We start from the raw sequence: 7,495 nt of genomic DNA, 5'->3' as shown, positions 1-7,495 counted from the left end.
CCTCATAAATGGTTTGTTGGAAAATATGTGTATGGCCAATCGGCCATTTTCATCTAACCGCTCAGACAATGGGTATGCCCCAAGCTGCCCGGGTGCACGTCTAAGCCACTCGGACACGCATGCTCTGCTCAGACATGGACGCTCCTTGAAGGCGCACCCCAGCTGCTCGGACGAGTGCCACCATCCGCTCGGACGCACCCCTGGCTTCTCGGACACAGCCCACACCCGATCGGACACCAGCCTTCGGATGCGCGCACACAACCATGGCTGCTCGGATGCATCTCCTCCAGCCGCTCGGACGCAGACCCAGTTGGTCGGACAGCCCACACACCACTCAGACACCAGCCTTCGGATGTGCGTGCACAACCATGGCTGCTCGGATGCAGCTCCTCCAGCCGCTCGGACGCAGACCCAGCTGGTCAGACATATGGCATAGCTACTCAAGCATATGCCTAAAACTTATCTCTCCAAAAACCATCAAAACACCTTGTTTGAATCTCCCAAAAGTATTTTGAGAGATCGACTTCTCTCAATCAATCTTGGGGAAAAATTGACTTCTCTTCTCAATGATATTTTTTCACTATGTAGTATTTACTTTGCATGCATTTGTTCGTGTTTGTTTGATTCACTCTAGGGACTCATCATTGTTACTCATGCTCAACAATAGAGTTTCCTACTCGACCAGTGATACATGCTCAGCTGACCAGGGAAGTTGTATCTGCTCTCCCGACCAGGAAAACTTTGCACTTGATCAGCTAAACTTTGTACCTGGCCAGTGGTTTACTCTTTTTTCTTGTGAAAACAATTGTTGCTTAGCAACTTTGATATTTTTCTCATACAGCCAAGCTATTGGCATTTATACTTTACTTTTCTTTGTTAACTTAAAACATTTTAAGTCTTTTTAGACTTAAAAAGTTATAAGTTTTTTGTGAACAGTAAAGTCACTCTGATGTATGCCTTATATTTTCGCATGAGTACTTAGTTTTCTAACTTTGAAATTTTAGACATTTCATAAGTCCATGCTAAGTATACTTTCTCACACTCTTATTGCTCTAACATTTTATGAGCATAACGTTTATTGTCACACAAATATCTACTTCTAACTTGAATTTTTTTTTTAAATTCCAAGTTACTTAAGCTTTGTCAAACAAGTTAGCTTAATGGCCTTTTTGGACTTCGAAAATTTACAAGTCAGCCTAAAAACAGATATCTTAACTCGTGCTCTTATTTCCTGTGTTAAATTATATACCAGCATACCCCATCTGCCCCCCAATCGATCGAGGGTTGAAAGATCCTAGTCACTTGCTACTTGACCGAATCTATTCGAGCAGTTAATTGCTCGTGAAACACATAGAATATATTGAAAATATTCGAGCAGTTGAACACTGCTTGAATGTATCGACCAGTTGAACACTGTCCAATTTTACCGACCAGTTGAACACTGTTCAAATAATTAACACACATGCACATTTGTAGCAAGAACCGACCATGCTGCGCGTAATCTCTTTTATTACTCGTAAATTAAAAAAAGGACAATACGTGTCTAATAACGAGTCTTAAACAACAAAAATTGCTCAAAAATAGATGACTGGTCAGCAAATAACCAGCTCATAAACCAAAATTTAAATAACAAGTTAAACAACTTGAAATTAAACTACCACTCTGATAGCGGTATTTAGAAATAATATATTCACAGACGCTCGCCATTCCGGTGGCTCCTGATCCTAGCACTCCCGCTCAGCATACTTCTCCCTTGCTTCGTTTCTATCCTCAGCCAAGTGTGGACCTCCACATATAGTGTCTAAGGTAAAGTCCACAGGTCCGGGCTGCAAGGGTGGAGATCTTTGTCGTTTGAACCCAGGATTGCTGCTGCCTTCTTCTCCTTGGGGTGTCTCTACCAGGTACTTTCTCAACTTGCCTGACCGGAGAAGAAACTCTATCTCGTCCTTGAGGTGATTGCACCCATTTGTGTCGTGACCATAATCTCCATGGAAACGAAAAAACTTATTCATGTCTCTCTTCCTCATCTCTTTTCTGATGGGTGGAGGTTTCTTGTAGGGAACCTCTTCATGACTACCAAGTTTTGGAGGTAACTAAAAGGTACTGAAATAATATAATATAAAAATAAAGATTTCAATAAAAAAAGTGACAAATTAGTATTTTATCTCGATCGTAAGCATCCAAAATATAACTTTTTGTAATCCAGAAAAAACAAAAAAATTCGGGATGTGGGATTGCCAATTTTTTTTCTTTCAAAATATGGTATTCTAGGTTGACGTGGCATCAGTATTTGTGTAAATAATTTAGTTGAAGGTATATAAATGTAAAGTTCTCATAATAATAAGCTACCAAAACTATAAATAAAGAAATCCAGATGCAGTCTCCAAGTCAATGTAAAACGATCTCTTCTAAATTAAATAATTAAACTGATCATAAATTGTTTTATTATCTTACCAAAAAACCACTTTTCGAGTTGATCGACATAGACGAATCAATTTTTTTTTATAAAAAGTATATAGTTTTTCCATTTTTTTTAGTTTTCTTCAAAATTTATAATTATGGCCCCTCTTAGTTTTTTTATTACATTTTCACCCTCCCAAAAGACAACTTTGCCTCTATTTCTAGGAGGGTGGATTTGAACTCGAAACCTCCTTTTTTTTTTGAGAAGTTGTAGTACAACTGAGCTTATGACCCCATTTGGCTAATATAATGCCCTACTAATCCAGGATCATTACACCGTGTGTTAGAAATAATGCTTAACTTGTTGAGCGAGTCATTTTGACTCAAAAGTGTAATTCAGGTTAAACAATGTTTTTAGGTATTCAATGAAGTTAAACTTTTCATTACGAAGGGTTTGAATATCTACAAGGGATCCCCAAAGGTTTTAACCAAAACATATTTATAACAATAATTATTTAAATAGCCGACCTAAGCGGTACAATCAAACTAATATTTCATGTTCATGAAAAGTATCTCGACCGTGGTGACCGAGCAGTATGAGTATGTACACGCCCCCCTAGAGCTCTCCAACTCATGGCTAGTCCAGTTTTCCTTTGCTCTTACCTGCACCACAAAGCACTCGTGAGCCAAGGCCCAACAAGAAAACTCAATAAAGTAAAATAAATATTGAGATAAGCATTTATATCAAATACATGCTTTATAAATCATAACCAGATTCACATTGATTTTCCAACAAGTATAATGGCTCATGCCGAGTAGAAACATACCGCACCTCTGTAATGGCCATGCCATAATGGCCTACATTACACATGTACACCCCTGATAATGACCCCCATCCGATCAATCACAATTGATAATCGGTCTATAAAAACGACTATAGTAATAGATGCATATAAGAACATACATTTAACTTTAAACAAATTCAAGGCACAGTCGTAACTGTGTTTGATAATAATGGCCAATGTCCTTCACTCGGTGCATGCACCAGTTTTCTTACCTCGTGTCCTAAGCAGATAGTAGAGCGACCCCGAGTGTGATCCCTTTTCCGAGCCTTGCAGAAAGCCTAGTCAAAACATAAATGATATGTTTATCAAGAACTAATTGCGATAATGGGCTTCAATACTAAACTGGATAGCGGAATAGTCCCCGAAGCCTCCCAAGTTAACTCTCAATACCCTAAACAAATGCATCCTAAAACTACATTGGCGCTGTGGTGCCCCCCTTGCAGAGTCGCGACTCCACAACAGACCAAGAAGCCCAACATAAATTTCCACATTTTGAGTTTTGGCACCCCCTCTAAAGGGTCACGATGCTACAACTGTCCGAGAGCATTCCCTGTAAAATTTACCCATCTTGAACTGCGACAGCCCCTCTAAAGGGTCGCAGCACCACAACAGTCCAAGGGAAAACCCACCCTCAAAGAAACCCATACGTGTCGCAGAGCTCATCCCAGGCGCCGCGGCGCCATCACGACAACCAAGAAATTGTGTTTTCCCTTGTATTTTCAAACACCCAATCTTACTCTAACCCAATTTCCAACCAATTTTCCACAACTATTTGACCACAGACTAACTTTATAACTTCAAGACATCATCAGAACTTTACTCAGAACAACCAAAAACACAAAATTACCAAAATTACCATTTGAGGTAAGACTTTGAAACTTACCCCAAAATCCAAGTCCAAATTAATAATTTTAATCTTAATTCCAGGCTTCAGAGTAGTTTGCTAGCACCTAACCACCATCAACAACAACTCTAACCTCCTGAAAACACCAGGGATTTAAAAATCATGTTAACCTCAACAATTTTCTTCAAGAACATGAGGAACAGAAAGAAAGCTTAAATGATCCTTACCTCAACTGCAAAAACTCGAACTCCCAGTTTATGGATGATCTCTTTAGCAATTCGTATCCTCAATCCACTCTAGTCCTTCACTAAAACTGATAGAATAGTTTTATGGTGTTTTAGAGAGTTGTATTAGGGAATTTTCAAGTTTATCTAGTTATTTTTGTGTAGTATGACGCTTGTGTTTCCTTTGTTTGTTAATATTTCAGAATTTATGGAAGAATTGATGAAAAGGCTGTGTTTGGCCTTGAAAAGAAGTAAATTGGTGAAAAACAGACATTAGAGTCACGTCGCTGAATATTTGATCCACAACACTGCGATGAAACAGAGAGTTGAAGGTTTTGGGCAAACGAGGGCCGCGATGCAACCTTTTGGATTTGTGCCACTTTTACTTGAGGAATTAGAGTCGCGGTGTAGGCATAGTAGGCCCAGGGCACTGGTTAAGTCAGAGACCATTGGCTTTTGCAATCGAGGACACAGGCTGCGATGCACACTTATGGGGCTGCGGCGCTTGAGGCGGTGAATGTGCATATTTGGGTATTTAATGTAGGGGCGAAAGTGGAATTTTACGTTCAAAGAAAAACTACTATTTAAGCAACATTATGAAGATTTTTTAGAAAGAACTATAAGGAGAGACTCAAGGAAACACTTTGTGGAGGCAAAATCTTAAACATCAACTAGTTTCTATCATTCTTTTTCTTCTTCTTCTTTTATTTTGTCTTGTAGTAATGTTTATATTTAGTTTGGTGGATTTGATTCTATTTAGTATGAACAAATTTTTTATTTAGCGTGCTAATGGATTCTTCTTGAAACCTTATGATTATCTAATGAAGTTCTTATGAATTCCCTATCAATATTGTGAATTATTTGTCTTATGTTTAAGGCTTGTGAATGCTTGATCACCATTTACATGATTTATATGATTTTAACCTGAGAACTGAGAGGTGAAGGATAAATATACTTTAGTCAAATAATCATAGATTTATATTGGACGAGAGTACCTGTATGATTTGTGTAGCTTAGGGATTACGTGTTTGATGCCTGGGATATGTTAATTTACCACAGAGATGCAAGAGATTTCCTTATTGTAGAGAGTTATATGTTCTAGTAAGAATATAATTTACAATTGTAATCCGCTATCACAATAGAGATAGGAATTCTTAAATTCATATTAGAGAAGCATAGGTTGATAGTTTATGAAGTTAATAATCCTAATTCTTATTCCAATGAATTAATATTTAGTATTGAGTTCTCTATTGTTATATTTTATTGTTTTATTCCTTTATTTTTATAAATTCTGAATTCATTATTTGTCAAATTAATTAGAATTAAAGATTATTTTTTGGTAGTTAATAACAGTCTTCGTGGGAACGATACTTGATTTAACAATTTATTACTTGTTACGATTACATGCACTTGCGTAGTTCAGAATTTTCACAACAAGTTCTTGGCGTCGTTGCCTGGGACTGTTTTATTAATATCAACATAGTTTATTTTTATTCTAAATTGGTTTTATTTTTAATATTAATTTGGGTTTGTGTCTAATATTCGCTTTTAGGAAATATTGGTATATGCAATGAAGTAGATAAAAGGAATTGATACTGGTAGATCTTGAAATTGAAATAATTTGCAGACAAAACTGAAAGATTAAGAAAATGTCAGAGATTGATATGGTGGAAAATCAGGGGAATACAACTGCTGCTAATAATATTCCAAATGTTGCAGAGGTCCCTATGGAACAAAGACCAAGGACACTTAAAGATGATGTGCTTCCCACTGTCACAGGAGTATATTCATGCATCTGACACCCCACAATTGTCGCTAATAACTTTGAGATCAAGCTAGCAATACTAAAAATGGTACAATCTACGGTTCAATTTGGGGGATAGCCTACTAAAGATCCTAATTTGCACATAGCCAGATTTTCTGGAGCTGTGTGCAAATTTTAAGATGAATAGGGGTGAGTGATGATTAAATCAGAATGAGATTATTCCCATTTTCTCTAAGAGACCGAGCAAAGAGTAGGTTAATTTCATTGCAAGCCACATCTTTTACAACATGGGAGGAATCAGCCCAGAAGTTCCTTGAAAAGTTTTTCCCTCTAGCACAGGCTGCAAATTTGAGAGGATAAATTAATAATTTCTACCAAACAGAAGAGGAATCATTGTATGATGCATGGGAGAGATTCAAAGAGTTGTTAAGTATGTGCACTCATCATATTATAGAGAAGTAGATTGTAACACCCTAGGTATCCAAGATCGTTACACTGCGTGTTTATAAAGGTGCAAGACTTGCTAATTAAGTCATTTAGTTAGAAACGTGTCACTGAAACCATAATTGAAATAGGGTTAAAAGATTTTGGTCATAAAAGATACATTTCATTTAAATAAACATTTCGTACATGGGATCCCAAAAGAAATAGAGTTTAAAGGACAGTTTAAAAAATTCCTGGGTATATACAACTACTGGCCACTCTGAGGTCAAAATAGACATTTAAGGTTCTGCTTTTCCTGTCCATCCCTCGACCGTGGCGGCCGAGCAGATGACTATGTACATTCTGCCTCTAGAACTCTCCAAATCAGGGCTGATCAAGCTTACCCTTGCCTTTACCTGCACCACGTAGCACCTATGAGCCAAGGCCCAACAAGAAAACCATAATATCACAACACGATCAATGACAATAATCAGATAACTTATAAAGCATAAGCATATTCTCAACAATCCATAGCATTCAGCATAAAAAATTGACCAAATCGACATCAATAACAATCAGGGTCAACGCCCTTAGGTTGCACCTTCTGTTTACCCCGCTAACATCAGTCCGCTTAAGCCGAGCTCAATGAATATTAAGCCGTCCTCAGCTACCAGTGGTTGAACCGCGTCCTGTGCGCCAATATTAACTCTGGCACTCTTAGGCCGTTTGTTTCATATTCACATGGCATAATACCATCATACAATAATGCATACAAGTATAGGGAACCCTTAGTCCTATAATAGACTCTTAATCGGGTGCATTTTTCTTACCTTTAATTCCAAGTGTTCTAATTACGAGAAATGACCCTTGAGTACAATCCCTTTTCCGAGCCCTAGCGTACACCTAGTCACAACCAAGATAAGGGATTCCATCAATAATAAATGAATAAAGGTTTTTGGTCTAAGTTCTAGCCTTTGGAAGATCGAATTCCACC

At 37.7% G+C, this 7,495-nt stretch overlaps 1 non-coding gene across 1 annotated transcript; it reads right to left on the bottom strand.

Moving 5' to 3' along the window:
- Positions 1-6,423: 6,423 nt before the first annotated feature.
- LOC133781255 (small nucleolar RNA R71) lies at positions 6,424-6,530 on the bottom strand. The gene has a single exon (XR_009870041.1). It is a non-coding gene; the product is annotated as a small nucleolar RNA R71 (small nucleolar RNA).
- Between the last annotated feature and the right edge of the window lie 965 nt (positions 6,531-7,495).

This window comes from Humulus lupulus, chromosome 5 (genome assembly GCF_963169125.1).
Source record: "Humulus lupulus chromosome 5, drHumLupu1.1, whole genome shotgun sequence".
NCBI classification, from domain to species: domain Eukaryota; kingdom Viridiplantae; phylum Streptophyta; class Magnoliopsida; order Rosales; family Cannabaceae; genus Humulus; species Humulus lupulus.
This window is presented reverse-complemented; position numbering and strand designations above follow the sequence as displayed.